At 35.3% G+C, this 17,267-nt stretch overlaps 1 protein-coding gene across 2 annotated transcripts in view; it reads left to right on the top strand.

Moving 5' to 3' along the window:
* The window catches only part of SUCNR1 (succinate receptor 1), a 45,513-nt gene extending 28,728 nt beyond the window's left edge, over window positions 1–16,785 (top strand). Inside the window, exons 2-4 of one of the 2 annotated variants that reach the window (XR_011920285.1) lie at window positions 10,541–10,665; window positions 15,712–15,825; window positions 16,683–16,785. The gene's annotated coding sequence lies outside the window, so the exon portion shown is untranslated. Of the gene's footprint in view, window positions 1–10,540; window positions 10,666–15,711 lie in introns of both variants that reach the window. The other variant, XR_011920284.1, reaches the window with a different exon arrangement.
* The last annotated feature ends 482 nt before the right edge of the window (window positions 16,786–17,267 follow it).

Raw genomic sequence — 17,267 nt, 5'->3', positions numbered from 1 at the left:
ACATTGTGTTGCTCTTGCGGGTTTATAAGTAACAATCCTAAATGCAATCAACTTTAAATCCTTTTACCAAGTTAAACAGGTAATAGATATTGTGTGTATTTCACAAATAACATTTATTTTTTTAGTAAGCATAAATTAATTGTATGTAATTGCATAATTTGAGTTATTATAATGTAATAATTCAAACATTGCTATTTGCGATTCATTTAGACTTCAATTACATATACTGTCTCAGTAAGGCATCCTAGCCAGAAGCACTTATAATACCACTTTTGTCAAAATGCAATGATTATTGGCAGCATTTCCAATCCTGTTCAGTGTTAGTTAGAGCCACCAGTTTTGTAATCACATACTTATAAATTGGTGAAGAAACAGCCAGTGAAACCAGGCATATAAAATGTTCCTGATCTAGCCTTTCAGATTAAAAATGCCCCTTAGGTGGTATTCAAAGACAGCTTTTTCAAAGTGGCAAAGACCAAAGACCACTGAAAGCCATAGCAGTTATTTATCTGTCAGGGAAAAGGGTTTTGTTATGTGAAATATTGATCACATTGCTATTGTTTCCTGGACATTTGCTTATGCCCAAATGAAATTTTTTTATAAAGCAATATATGTGACATTCACCAATCATTCACTGGCAGTGAACCACATTTAAAGTTCATTCCCCAAGAAGGTGGACTTGTAGTGAGTATTTAATGAATGTTGCATTTATTGTTTTATAAATACACCCCCACAAATTGGGCACATAAGCATTCAGCCAAAAAGCTGGCGATTTTATGCTAAAGTGAGTCCCTAAGAATTGTGACGTCTGGAGTAACACCTGCAGCAGTTGGAGCTGAATGGCACGCACCAACAATCAGAAAATGATTGAGCCAATGAAAATTGCATTGAATATGTACCTGCCATGCTGTCCAAGAATAAACAAGAACAGGACTAGGATTTACAGTTTAATATACAGGCAAAACAATGCCTTCTGGAACAATGTACTCATGCATTAAAAATAAAGTTGTTTGATAACAGTAACAACAAACATGTTTTTTGCAAACTGAAGACAGCGTTTTAGAACAACATCATACCAACTTTGAAGCATGGTGGTGGAAATTTCAGGGTTTCTTTGTTGCTTTATGACCTGACTGGCTCGAACTCATTGCATCAATAATAGATTCTGCATGATGTCCATAGCAAAAAATGGGTCTTTGAAAACATTAAAAGTTTAGGAACATATGCAAGTCCACCAAGGAATGCATCAAAATTGTGGGTAGACTTGAACTGTTCATCTGAGGGAACACAAACATTGTGCAAGTGAAGGAATTTTGTATGGGGTCATAAACACTTCAACGAAGGAAGAAAAACTGACTTTGTTTGAATGAGGATCTAATGTTCACTTGCCTAAATAGGTCATCAAAGTGAATCATATTCATGGGGTACACATACTTCTTTTCACATAACTGTATTTTCAGACATTTCAAGGTAACTGCCATTTATGAATCTGATTCCAATCATAGAGCCAGATAAATGTATATGTTCCAATCTAAATCTAAAGGACACGGACCAAGCCTTGTTCTAGAGCTCTGTTTCAATTGTCATTTTATCCCATGCTGGCACTATGTGCACACCAACAACAAATAAATACATATAGTTAGCATTTTGCTGGAAGATAAGGGAATGCTCAGAGAAGAATCACTTTGATGCAGTTGGCCTGGTACAATATATTCAATTCCTGTGTTTATTGCTCGAGGTGTGAAACAGTGAAGAGCAGTATGCAGATGTTTTTTAATAATATCCCATTTCATGGGTCAAACAAGTAGTTTATCCCTTAATCACTTTAATAAACAAGACCTACAGAAAAAATGTTAACGTGGCTTACAGCCATTGATCATTATGTCTTAGTTATTATAGAAGTAAACAAGAAAATATAATGTTTGTCCTTGTACCAATAAATCAATTTATGAAATGAAAAACAACTTGCTGCCTCAGACCCATAGTTAGTCAGCAGCCTGCTAACTTTACTTATAGCTTACTCTTTTAAATAAATGTTATCATATTGTTTCCAAAACAAAAACAAATATCATAGCACCCAACCATTATTTGCAAGAAAAGATAGAATGTAAAAAATAAAAAATAGAAAAAATAAATAAAAAAATAAAAACTAGAGGAAAGCATTTGCATTATCTATAACATACACGTAGATGGCTGCTGCCTTTTATGAAATAAGAAAGACTTGCAGTATAGCATGTGTGAAGACAATGCTCATCATCACTTATTAGGAACTATATATATATATATATATATATATATATTATTCACACTTAAATATACAGCTGTCATTGTTTTGCTAAGTAATAAAAAATAAAGCACAATGTATGACAATTCAATTTTACATTTTTCAGTGTTGAAAAGTAATTTGTAATTATTTGTAATTAAATCTTATAAAAAATCACACTTCTTTGGTCTCCACTTTTTAAAATCTGATCACCACTTTTAAAATACCAACTTTAGAAAGGAGTGATTAGACTTTGTACAGTGGCAATCAGTGCTGTATTGCAATTACACTAAAGTGGCAATCAGAAACTCCTATTACATGTCAAAATAAGTCATTTCTATGCCTATAAATGGCATATGTGGCCTATTCACTTTCATGCTTTTCAAAAGTAGTGATTACTTCAAAAGTGGTGATCAGAGGGTTTAAAACAAATGCCACAGACCTCCAATGGCCCAAGGCTATCTGTAAAGTGACAATTGTGCAGAAAAAAATAAACCTTATAAAAGAAGATTAGGTACATACTAGTCTTACTGCTATGGGTTTATAATTTTGCTGTGCAAAAAAAGAATAAAGAATCTTCAGCACTCTACATTTCTGCAGATGTATGACGGGTGGTTCCACCTATCACCTCACTACTGTGCTTTTGCAGAGCTGTATTAGGCCGCACATAGACCTACAACATGCAACAGGTGATGTAGGCATCTGTACACCTGGTAATGTTGGATTGCAAAGTGTAGATCTGAAATGCAGCAAAGATTGTAGTCACCGGCAACTGGACAGGTAGATTTAATTCTTTATTATCACTATAATGGTTATAGTGTCAGTAATTGGTCTACTAATTCTACAGCATAACACACTCCTCTTTAAAAGTTATTGCACCTCCATTTTTAGGCATATAGTCTCATCTGCCCATTTTTGTATTCCATTATTGTGGAAATCCTCCAGCCCACTGTGTGGCTATGTAGGGTGAACAAAATCATGCTTTAAGGAGGATCTAACAGCCCGCTTACAAGACTCCAATGACAATTTTCTGGCAACTTGGAGTGCATGGGTGCTGTTTCAAGATTCCCAAGAATATAAACGCCACCTATACCCTCCCTCTTTGTCGGATGAGGGGGGTTGGTCTTATTTGTTATGCGTATGGAATGTTCTCAAAGCGTGGGGATCATAAATTCATAAAGGTTCGCTGGAATTGCCCCAGCAAAGCAGATTACAAACTGTAAACTATAGATTTGAAGGACAGATTAGTACAAAGATTTTATAGCAAGAAAATGCTAAAAATAAGGGCTTAATATAAAGCAAATCTTCAAGATAGACATCAATTATTAATCTTTCATAAGAAACAAAGAAAAGATAATATTATTAGATGTATTACTGAATACAGTAGCGATCATAAAACATATGTTCAAAATATTGGCAGCTATACACTTGTGATTCCATTATTAGTAAATTGATACCTGACAAACCAGAGTTTGTTTAAAAAAAAAAGCATCAGCATTAAGAGATAATTTGGTCAGAAGTATTTTTTTCTGCCAAACTAAGGGACATTTCTGAACATATTTATCTGATTTTGAATGGTAAAATCACCACCCCTTTAAGTAGACATATAGGATTACAACACAACGATGATGTTGATGTGGTAAGATACATCGCTTTAGATAGAATAGAAATGGACCCAAGAGAGTGGGACAAACAAATCATTTATTGTGAAACCAGATGGATCTTCCAATTGCAGGCCAGTATACTGGACTAAATGATGCTTTCAGAGGTAGGCAAACTCCGGCCTTGCCAGTATTCCAGTCCGGCCTAATGCCCCCTAGTTATTTATTGTTGGATCCGGCCTAATTGAATTGTGGCGTTATTGCAAGTTCCCGCAATATCATTTATATCATCGATTTCCCACATGGTAACCCCAATGACTATTCCTAAAGAGCAGAAGCAACGCGCAGCTACCAGTCTCCAGACGGTTGACCTCGATTGTCGTGTCTTCAACCCCGAATGGACTGACGAATTATTCTTCGTCCAACACGGCAACAAAGCTCTGTGTTTATAGTGCAACGACACCAACAGCACTTTCAAGCAGTCGAATCTCAAGGGGCATTTCGATGCCAAGCTCGTGCACACGTGCGGAGACTACACCACGGATGAGCGGAAGACTGAGGCTGCTCGCTTGCAAGTCATGATTGGAAAAAACCTTTCCCTGGACACCTTGTTTCTTCTGGCCTAGTGTGCCTTCTTGACCTCCTGAAATGGCCTAGTAGTCCAAAAAGTTTGCCAAACCCCCGCTTTAGGTTTTTAATCCTTCCTTTATGTTATAAGAACTAATTTAAAAATTTCTTTTTTGTTCTTTATTCCTTCTTTCTTTTATCTCAGCATAGTAATTGGTTGCTTTTTCTTTACATTGTAATGTGGTATGCACCATTCAGGACTATCCTACAAATAATAAAAATTGGGAGGTTTGAAGGGCAAGGGGATATGTGCTTTACATCCATCACTACGTTTGGTGGGCCATGCACTCCATGCCTACTATTTGCTTCTGTATACCCTGAACCTCGGTGGAAATATGAAACACAGATTGCATTCACTGCCACTATGTGCTCTTTTCCTCTATTCACAGGTACTTTTACTTACAAGTTGATGAAGTATATTCAAATGTACCTAGCTATGTGGGAATGTATGTATGTGCATATGTATGCATATATATGTGCTCATATCTATATACTTAAATACTTACCTCCTTACCTCTGTATTACCTGATGAAGCAGACTTGTATCTGCAAAACGTGTAGAATGAATGATCTTGAGGTTGTTGGAAAGCCTGTTTCTGATACAGATTAGTCCCTATCTGTCTATACATACATATATAGTGAATATTGGTTTTCAACCTCATAGGTCAGTGGAGGTTATTATATGTTTCCTAATATTTGCATGTATCTATTGAAATATATTTGTTTCAGTTTTATGTAAATTATTTTAGGTATATGTAAATAAACTTGTTAAATTTTGAATTTGATGGCTCTGCTTTAAAAGTCCCGGATACTTACCTCTTGTGTATTATATTTGGGACGTGGCACGATAATTGCTAATAACATCCATGGGTTGATTTTGAAGAAATTAATATTGTGTTTACTAAACTTGGTAAACTTGGTCAAAAGCTAGACATATATAATTCACTACCCTATGACAGAACTCAGGGCAGTGCCAGCAATGGAGTACTGAACTGCACAGACAGTGGGTAATGTGACGTTCCCTTGTAAGTACTTTTCTTTTTTGGGGAGTTTTGCTAAATTGTAGAATAAATTGGTTTTGTAGGGTGTACAGGCAATTTTTAGTGTGATTTGTTTTTTTGGTTTCATACAGAGTTACTTTTGAGCTCAAACTTTCTGAATGAAAACAAAAATATCAGATACTTCAAGGTAAATGATTAGAGAAACAAGCTTGCATGCTTCTTCCTATGACCATTTTGTATTTTGATAAGTGCAATACTTAGCATAATACCAGCATAAAGAATTTATGTTCTACAAAATTTTTCTAGCAGTGCTGCATAGAGCCTCACTATCAAAGACAATAAACAGTACAAAGAATGTATCACATAATGCTATTGTTTATTATTAAATCAGATACAAAAGAGTTTCCTTCTTGACATTTTTTTTGTTAACCAGAATTGTCTACTACATCAGTCATGCATGATTAAACACAAGTTAGGTACATATTTTAAGTGTTTGGATCAAGCATCATTATGTTTATCCATTAGCACATTATAAAGGTACCTTGTTTACCTAAATTTAAAGGAATAATATGAAAGTGTGTTTAAATTCCAAACTTTTCATGTTACTTCTTTATAAAGTGGAAAAGTGTAAGAACTGCTGTTGGTTTTTAGGGGTGTCTATGTGCAAAGCAGTGAATCTGACATTCGCTGAAACATTCCCTGGTGGAGATACATTTACTACCAATCAAACACATGGAAAAATTCTCCATCAAAGAATGTTTTAGTGAAAGTCAAATTCACTGCTTTAAAAATAGACCCCTTAGGGCTTCTGTGTCTCCTGGTGACCATTGTCATCAGAAATGAAAAAACAAACCTTGACACAATAGAAAGGTAAATAGGTAACATAAGGCTTTAGATCCATTTTAAATGGTACTTAAATCAGTAGGGAGCCCCCTCAGAGTCTTCTCATTTTACTTGCATGTGTAAATTTATTTATAAGTTCCATTCCATGAACAAGAAAAAGGTATCCCAGCTAATCAGTTCAGCTATAATGATAATGATGGATCAGTGGGTAGCCCTCTGACTTTTCATCACTGGGATCACTAGTCGAGCAGTATATGCATTGAGTTTTTATGTTCCTCATGTCCGTGTGTGAGTTTCCTCCTAGATCCCCAAAACATACAAGCTGGGTAAAAGGTTCCCTCCTATTGAATTCTTAATGACATATGATTATGGTAAGGACATTAGATTATGAGCCACTCTGACATTTAGTGACTTCACTATGACTCTGTAAAGCACTGCTGAACTCAGTGCTTTGTAAATGCATACATAATGAGGGATATGTATCCAAAAAAAGTAACTTAATTAGCAGACTGACAGTTCAAATATTCCTTTTGCAGGGATCATGGGTGACAAAACAATTCAATAAGGGGCATTTTTAATTTAAAATGAAAACATACTTTAAGTTGAAAACTGCTTGCCAACAACATCTTATAAATGTACTTTTTTAGCCATCATTCACAGTAACATTTTTTCTGCTAATGTCAAATTTAATGAGGAGATCTTAAACACTTACTTAAGACATTTATTGCTAACAAATTGAAATAATTATCACTGGTTTCTCAACACTTGTTTTTTATACATCTGTAATAATTTGGTTGCATAGTGCCACGAGTGTCATATTTTCCATTGACATCAACTGCTTTGCAGTACATCTTATGTGGTGGCATGTCTTCAAAGTAATCATTTTATCTTTAAACCATAGCTTAAGATGTTTACAAAGTGAAGCTGTAATTTATGTTCCTGGAAATTTCTTTGCTGGAAATGATTTTTTCTTAGCAAACAAAAACTTGTTTTCAATCATACTTAATAAAGAGGATAAGGGTCTGTCAGAAATAATCTACAGTGAAATCCACACTCCTCCCCAGCATACAATAAGGTAATTAAGAAAGTTGATTGTTTTAGGTTAGAAGTTTTAGTACAGGAAATCCTCTTTGTGAAAGAGTACAATGGTTCTTTAATTTTTCCAGTGAATAGACAAGCCAGAAAAAACAGGCACTATCCTGTTGCACTCAATTGGTGTGATAAACAATATTTTTTACAAATATTAACTGTGTGAAAAATAGACTTAAAGAATTAAGAAAATGTTCAAAAGTAGCCGATGTTGGATATTTTAAATAATAATAAATATAATAAATAAATGATACAATATAATAAATGATACAAAGTAACAAGCATATTGAAGTAAATGGCAGCAACCAATTAAAATGTATCCTTAATGTACACTGCTACAACAAACTTAAATCTGCTTGGTTTCTATGGGGGATTTGTTTGTTTTTCTTTATTGCTTTTTGTATGCTTATTGGCATGTGTCTTATGGCTGTTGTGTCATAAGAACCAGCAAGCTCCAACTTTCCTCCAGTATAGCTTCATATTGCAGCATATGGCATAAGGCCTTGGCTGTTTTTAGCGTCATCTTTGTTCCCCAATATGTGAAATGATGAAAAATGAGTTGAGAAGCTTGAAAATTATTGGACATATTTTTCTTTATTTCCTGTTCCAGAGACATACCAAGAGTCTAGGGAATAAAATCCCAGTTGGAGAAAATACCATTTTAGAACAGGTGTCCCTTTGGAAGATTTCCCTCACCTCCCTTTCCAATGGCAACTGTAACATTTTGCATTTCCAATTACTTTTTACTTCATTAATGTGTTTGTTCAATACAAACAGTGTATGCACCTGAATATGTTCAGACTAGAAGAAGGAGACACAGCACAAGAAGCCAACTAGGTGTACTGCCGTGCAAGAATCATGCTGATAAGACATGGCAGCAGATTGACATATACATGCTCTACTCAGTGTGCTTTTTTTACTTTATAGTCACAACGAAGGCATGGGGTAAATACCTGTAAGTAAAATTGGAACTGCTTTTTGAAAGATCTCTCCTAATCTCAAGTCTCGATAAGCATAAATAAAAAGCCCTTGACAGGTCAAAACAACTCCTTTGTATGAATTTCATTGGCGTATTGTACTGTTTGCATGAAATTTGTCTTTACAGAACCATTGTAGTTTTTTATTATTATTATTATTATTATTTTTTTTTTACAGGTTGAAATCAAACATACTGAAAGTATCTCATTATTAGTCTAGTAACATGTATAAATGAAAAGCAAATGGACAGTTTTCAATGAATAAATGAAAATAACATTATAAATTCTGCTTTTTTTGGTATGAAGAACCAAAGGACACGAAGACCTCCCACACAGTTGTCCATATTTTATTGCTAGGTTGCGAAGTTTACCAAACTCACTGTCAGAAATAACATCCTATACTAGTAAAGTGAAAACTTTAATAAGGTTTTTAGGTGGCTGAATCAATAGATTTTGTTGATAGCAGGGATATACAAAGCCGGAGCAGTAGCATACTCCCAGCTATTATTCTTATTATTCGAATGGATTTTTATAGCCCCAACATTACGTTACACAGCACTTTACATTAAATAGGGGTTGCACAAAAAAAAAACAAAGCAGTCAAGCCTATTTATATATGATGATAATGATGATGATAATAAAAAAGTGAAAATATTTTATGCAAATGCCCTTTTGCACAAACTTTGGGATTTGGGAAAAAACTTAAAAACGGAACCAAGAAAAATATAAACAGAAAGAAACCGCATTTCTATCCTATTCCAAAATATGTGAAAATGTAATATTATATTTTAGATATGTATGAAAACGATATTATGCAATATACATTTTTAACACTTTATAATAAAGTATAATATATGTATACCAAATTCACTTCTAAAGCAATAATGATAAAATGATCTATACCATAAGGCAAATAAATGAGGCTGTGCTTAGTTTTTCATTATAACATTATGTATTTCAGCAATGAATATATAGCTTGCAGCAAAACACATTCTCCGGCCTATATATTTACTCATTTTTATAGGATTTCTGCTCTCAGTGGGGATCAATTACCTTTAGAAATAACCTTGTATTGAGCACATAGTGTAGGACTTTTAGTTCTAGTAAAATCGGAAACCAGACCAATATATAAAAACTACCATGATGGAGTAGGTATGGGAAAAATAGTGCATTGCCTTCAGAAGCACTTTTTATATTAGAGTCATTTTAGGACAGAAAGCCAGGACATTAGTTTAGAAGCTAGCCTTACAGCTTACTTGGTCAAAGATTACACATTACCTGTAGAAGACACACTGTATCAATTGCATGTTTATATATTAATTGGGTGGTCCTCAATTTACACTCACGCATTATTATTTAAATCATTTAAGCAGAACTCTATCCAAACTCTATCCAAACAGTCCGAAAAAATAGCCCATACTACTTTTCTTCCACTAGACGTCATCAGTCTATTGGCCAATATCTTTCAACCCATTTTCTTCGAGCCCAGACCGTCTTCATACTACTCGCTTCTGAAGGGCTGTGAAAGAAAAAGCAGCATAGCAATAGGCCTGTTTCTTTTTATTTTGCTTTCCCCCCTCTTATCAGCAAACTTCTTCTCAACACACATGCTGACTGGCTTCTTCTACTGCTTCTTTCCCTTGCACTTACAGTCCTACTGTACAGGAACTGCAAGAGGTTTATACCAGGTCAAATGCAGGTACTTACAATGCTTCTATCTAAAAAATAAATACAGATGTCTGCCTCGTGTTCGGCAGTACACCAATATTGATAGTTTGCCTGATCTACTGTAAAATATATAAGAAATAAGCCATTTGAATACAAATTGGAAAAAATACTTGTACCTGATTGTTAGTTAGGATGGGTCATTTGCTCCTGAAGACAATTTTTACTTTATATAAAACGGAAGATACCCTTATTAGTGAAATGTATTTATTTAGTAAAGTTTATCCTTTAAATGTCTTTTTATTTAAACAAAAGGCTAAACAGTAAAGAGTTGATGGGAGTGCAGAGCTACCTGGGATATGTACGCCATGTATACCAGGAGACTTTGGGATGCTTCTTCTGCACATGACAAGATCGGCCATAAACACAGAAGGAGCTTTTCAGTCATTGAACTTTTTTTTTTTTACAAATACAGAACATGAGCAGACGTGAGTTCAGGTGATGTGGCAGAAGAACCAAGAAGAAGGAAGAAGATGGCGGCACTTGGCAGAGAGGAAAAAAGATTAAAGAAGAAACCCAGACAGGGATCGAGGGATAAAGGTAAATGTGATTTTTAAATTTTAACTTTAGTTCCACTTTAATTGATCATTTGTGTATGGCTGTTGGTAACCAGTAGATGACACTGTGTTCTCATGTAAATTGTCACTAGGTATCACTATAAACTGATATTCCTTTTCTAATGCCATTTGGAGGGCAAAAAAAATGTATTTGAGTTTATGCAGTACTTCTTTACTACTTTGTGGACATTGAGAAAGAGCAGTCAGGATTCACTGTTGGGTCTCAGTGGTGGTAGCAGCAGCCATTTTTGATCAGTGTTGTTTAGGAAGGGCCTGAAGACAATGTTACCCCAGATTTTCCTGTCTAACAGAAACCAAAAAACAAAGGAAAATTATATAAAAAACAACTACCCTATTGAAGGGAAGAAATGGGTCAAAGCTGCATGCAAAGGGCACTGGTTTGGGGATGCAGCATGTGATCTGTTAGGCATAGACTCTGGAACCACCAGCTGTCATGGCCCAATTGGTTCTGTTGCAACACCATGAAGTTTCGACTCCTGGCCTTCCACTCAGTGTTGGCATTCAACACAGCAAAACAAATAAATTTGTGAAATTTAAAGCTCCTGTAAAAGGTTATATGCTAGTAAACTAGCAGATAATTAAAACAGTAAACACAGAAACCACTGCCTTAAAGCCTCCCTGAACTCCTACCTGGAAAAAGGGAACAGCACCGCCCCCTCAATTCTTAATCACCTAGGAGATCAAGACTGAAAGGGAGTGCAGAGCCTTCAGAGATACCTACGTCATGCATCCCAAGAGACTCCTGGCTGCTCCTTCTGAGCATGCGCTTCCATCAAAAGGGAAAAAATTGCTGATCTCACGCCTGTGCAGTACAAGATCGGTTGACATAGGAAAAAGGAGACAGAAGAAGGGAGGAGAAGATGTCAGTGGCTGATGCTTTGTCTTCGCCGGGCCAAAGACAGATACCAGGACCTGATGGAAGAAATCTCCCGATAGACTGATCTGTGGGATTGAAGGTAAGTGTGATTTTATTGTTTTGGGTTTACATAGGCTTAAAGAAGGGAAAAGGAAACAATTTCTTATACTGTATATAAAGCCAAAACTGTTTTTGTTTTTCTAAAATGTAGGTAGGGGTCAATTTGACCAACTACAGTAAATTGAACAGGCAACTTCAACCAACACTTGTGACAACTATTAAATGTAGGATTCCCACTTTTCTGTCTCTGTAACAATGGTCACCAGGAGTAATAGAGGGATAAATGTCTACAGTGAAAATACAAGCCCCAAAAACAAATAAGGTTTTCTCATAATATGCGGTTATTCTACGTGGTGAAGTTCTTTGCTTTTGAAATGTAGTGGCTAATTAGTTCTTGTTTTGTGATTACATGCCATGTAACTGTATCCACCAGTCCCCCCTAGCTTCCACCTGAAGTTGGCTCTAAGGGTAGATCATTCAAGCTGGGGGTGAGTGTTCCAGCTCCCACTGTCAGTGATGTAGATCCACACAATTTGCAGCAATCCACAGACTGACTGCCAAGGCATCTTGGCCTGCAAAATAAACCTGGATTAGTAGGTAACATGTTACTGTTTGGATAACTGCCAATCTCTGATAAGAATTTGATTAGAGATGACAGAGCTGATCGGCATGAACCTGGATTCATTTGATTCAAACAATCTGATGATAGATGAGTTATCTGACATATCTACAGAAGCTTGGGACTGCTGAGGTCAAAGCTAATCCTAAACTACATCAGCAGTTGTGCTTGTTGTGTTATAAAGGTGAATATTACCAGAACACCAGAGCAACATTACATTCAGTAAACTGAAAAGGTAGAAGTGATATAGCAATACAATTCCAGCCAAGCATTGGAATATAAAGGACACTTTCTAATATGCAGTATACAAACACAATTGCATATTCTTGGTATCAAGAATATCATGTGTGTCTGAACCCAGATCCCTGTTATCTGATCTTAATGCCAGTATCAGTGACTTCATAGAGAATATTTCTGGATGTGACCCTGCTGCTGCAGATCCACTGATTGATTTCTCAGCTGATAGTGTCTGCTCCATCTGAGATAATTGTGCTAGAATAAAACCATGAGAGCAGGGACACATCGAGAGGGAACATGCTGGACATGCTGTTCCTAAAAGATATACTTTAATTTTTCATCTAGTATGTATGAGTGTGATTTAATGCTGGATATCCCCAATGTGTATAGGCTATAAAATATTCATGGAATATGGTGTAACATAAAGAAACAGAGGGTAGAGATACCTAATGGGCAACTCCATACCTATATTTCTGTAGTTTATGGGAAGTTAAAACTGGACTTCAGGTGGAAATAAAAGACAAGTGTTGATGAAGCCCTGGGATAATGAACACATAATTAAATATATTTGGTTTTTAAATTAAAAAAGTAAAGTAAAAGTACTTGAATATGCTGCCAATAACAGTGAAGAGATGAGCTCATCAGTGTGTTGCTTCTCCATGTAATGTCAAGTCACTGGACTGGACGAGGAACAAGACCTGTAATTGTTCCTTAACTGCTACAGAATAAATTCAAGTCTTCACTTTGCCAAACAGAGCTTTGCTGTGTAGATCTCAGAGTTAGATGGAAATTAAAAACAAATCATTTCACAGGTAAAACAATTTTTTATGTGTATTTTATTTGTGTATTTCTTAGCTTTTTGCGTGCAGTTCAGCTTTATATTACATATCATTTTCCTTACCTATTATCATTCTTGGAGACCCCTGTACCAACATATCTATACAAGAATTAACATACACCCAATAGGTTAATCCATTTGTGAGTTAATGTCAATCTATTACTGCATTGTGGGTAGGGGCAATTACTCCATTGAAATCTTTAAAGTCGAAAAAAATGGCATGGAATTTAAGCAACAACTGTCCGTTACAATTAACCAGTAAGCACTTTAAACCTTGTTATATGATTTGGGTGATGATATATTTGAAATTCTCTATTTCCCCAGAGACTAATTAGAAGGGAGTCAGGAAATTTTCTGTGCAGCCAACGGTGTTTTCCAAAAACAGAGCACAAGTCCAGATAAAGTATCTTCTCATGCAAACATTTATTACTCTAACTATGCCACGTATTTTATCCACTGCTGGATCAGGTATTTTATCACATTTTGTCCATTAACCCCATAACTATCAGAAATACTCTATGTCTTTATGAAGATAAATTGGTCATATTATTTTTGATATTGGTTTGTAAACAGTTAAATGTGACAACATGAACAGAATACAGAAGCAGAATTTATATGACATAGCAGAAAGAAGATTACATTGGAGATATGAGATTATGTAGTAACAGTTACAGAAAACACCTGTTGGTATAGGTTTACAAGGAAGTTGGTATGAAAAAAATTTGCTCAGGATGGGTTATTTGTCTCCTTGCCATAGTCCCCATGTTGTTCTGCAGATTGGCTACCATTATTAAGCATTATCATTCCACAATATAATTTTGTATTTAGTATAGCTAACTAATTGAGTATCATGTTGCATAATATTATTAATAGATCTTCAAGGTTCATCTGCATTATAATAACCTCATCACTTACAGACACATTGTGCTTCAAATTAATTGGGCATTTTGAAAAAAAGTGTGATTTTTTTTAAAGGATAATTTTTATTAAACATTTTTCAGTGTAAATACAAAGAATATAAAAACATAAAGCATAAAGTGTGATTTTACCTGATTGTCAGTTTTAATATTGGAGGGGTGGCTTTGGCGCATTTCTACAAAACCACATTAAGAGTATTTATTTTGATAAGCTCCCCTATTTTGATCCAGAGCATCTTGTGTCTCACAATTCTTAATTTATAAAATGGAAGTATTTGATATTATGCAAAGAGTAAGTCTCTCCTAACAATTTAGGGTCTAATTATAAAACAGTGAATCAGACATTCGCTGAAACATTCTCTGGTGGTGAATCCTCCATGCCCATGTGTTTCAACGGCAGTAATTGGTTATTCCCCAGGGAATGTCAGAATGACTACTTTATACATAGAGCCATATATGTGTGTCTGTTATACATTGAGAAATTATGTAACTGTATACATATTTTATTGTTACTTTTTTGATGCTGAAATGTATAAATGTTTTCATGTAACATCTGTTAATGCGTGAAATAAACAGAACCATGAAAAAGTGGAGTTTGTTCCAAGCAATGTTTTTATATAAAAATTGCAATTCACATAAAACTGTCTTTCAACCTTTATTTATTAAGAATATAGTAAAATGTGGAAAGACTAACTTTAAGTTCACTAGATGTCTGTACCACAATATATCAAACCACAAATATTCCATCCTCCTTGTCTAATATATGGCCATAAATGATATATGGTGGGAAGTGAGGAACATGCTCCTGTATTTCCACCTTTTTACCTTATCTATCCATTTTTAGAAGGCACCGATTTCCTACAGAAAGTGAATTGCTGGTAGATAGACATATCACGCAAGAAATAGAGTTACTGATTTCCTGCACACAAACTAAGTAAAAGTAAGATCAGTTAGATCTGCTTCCCACTATATGCAGCTCCCTCCCCAGCATCTACAGCATTAGCAAGATCTGCACTCCAGTACATATAACACAATAACTGTTGCACCATTGAAATCTACCACAGGATAAAAAACATAAAATGTATAATTCATATTCTTCTTACACTACAAAATATACAACCCCAAATTTAATTGGAAATGAACCCAGGTTCACTGTTGACAGTCAATCTTCTCCAGCCTTGGGGAAATAAATTAATACCTAGCACCTCTCTGTTACATGCAATGTCTCATACCTCTCTACTATGTGCAGTGCTCATTCAATTCTGGCAATTAGAACTCTAAAATTAGTTCCTCATTTTAACTAGATTTACTGTCTTTACCTCCACCACATACTGTGCCTCAAGCCTCCCCCATACATGCAGTGCCTGATGCCTCTGAAATGCATGCAAAATGTATGTTTAGGTGAAAACTGAAGTCAGTTTGGTATACTATGGAAAACTGCATTAGTTTTCAGTATACTAATAATTTGTTCTCTCCTACAGGATTTAGTAGCATCCCGAAGACCTCCCTTAACTAGCAACCAATAGACATGTGTACCATCAGCACTACAAACAGGAACCAAGCAGTCAACCAGGGATGACCTCATAATTCTGCAGGTGAACCTTCAATGCCTGAAAATCAAGAATGGCTTCACAAAATTACTAATCCTTTGACTGTCAAAACCATTTTCATGAATGTATTTATTTTCAATCCCCTCCAGTCCCAGATACATAACAGAAAAACTCCCAAAGTGAAGGGAATTCCTTTCTTGGATGGTTGTTTCCAGAACAGGTGTCCCATTGCATGGTTGTTTTAATAAATAGCCTTTCCCCTCCCAAAATTGATTTTCTTTGCAAGCATTGTGACAATATTGTTCTTGAGTGGTAGATTCTCCAGAAATCAGACCACACTGATTGTAAAAATAGTTTTTTTTTCTCCACAAAGGTTCAGGAAAAAATATCAGGCTTCGCTGACATTGTCCATCACTTTGCTGCAGTGAGCATTTTATCTAAGTAACCAGGAATGCAGAGTCTTTTGTATTACCATGCTAGGATAGATCATCTGATTGTAGCAAACCTTTCCACTTATCAGTTTTAGGAACTGCAATGGCAGTGTCTGATTTTTATTTCCAAACAATATAGAAGCTATGTTAATGCAGCATATTCCATGTGCCATAGAACACTAGTGATCTTTTTACATTGCAAAAAAGATATCCAAATGACAAACAGAAATATGACAGAAGTAAGTAGCTCAGAAATATTACAAGGATTATTTGGTTTTACTGCATAATTTATGTACACGCTTTTCACTATTTTTGAAGCAGACAAGTTTTTTGCCTTGTAAGGAAGTTTTGGAGATCACTGCTATCACTTCTCTGGTTTACAAATGAGTAAGTTGTATTTATATCAAAGTGCTGAATCCTTTTAAGTAATTCAGCCCTTCTCTTCATTGTGTTTATCTTTTTCATCTCTAGTTTTACATCAGAAATAAACAGAGGACATTTCACTTAGAAGAGAGAAAATGAAACATGACCTGTTGTTATTTACTAATAAAATGATTAAAGTCTACTTAGAATGAACTGCTCCTAAGTCTTGTTACACCAATCCCTTCTAGGAAAATTGTACATTGTGGTTATTTTAGAAGATTTAAAGATGAACTAAACCAAAAATTAAAAAAAAAAATCACACATAGCTTTAATCCCGCAGATCCCTCGATCACACTGGACCTTCCCTCGATCGGTTCCGGAATTGTCCCAGTATCCTCCTTCATCTAACAATTGGTTACCATCTGTTTTTTTCTTCACTAACCACTTAGTGGACTTAAAGAAACAGATGCAGGCAGAAAGGATCTCTGGAAAAATTGCATGACTTGCTCTCAGGTTGTGGGTATGGGCTTAAATGGCAAGAAGGGACATTTTATTATATATTTTGGTCCTTTGACCCCCCCACCAAATGTAAAAAAAGGGTTAGTAACACTAATTAAAAGAAAAATTATTTTGCAAAATGTGGCCCTTTAATAAACTATGTACAGTATGTTTCCAATGATGAGCTGATTTACT

The sequence above is a fragment of the Pyxicephalus adspersus genome, chromosome 4 (assembly GCF_032062135.1).
Source record: "Pyxicephalus adspersus chromosome 4, UCB_Pads_2.0, whole genome shotgun sequence".
Classification (NCBI taxonomy): domain Eukaryota; kingdom Metazoa; phylum Chordata; class Amphibia; order Anura; family Pyxicephalidae; genus Pyxicephalus; species Pyxicephalus adspersus.
The sequence above is the reverse complement of the archived record's forward strand: the minus strand, read 5'-3'. Positions and strand labels throughout refer to the sequence as shown.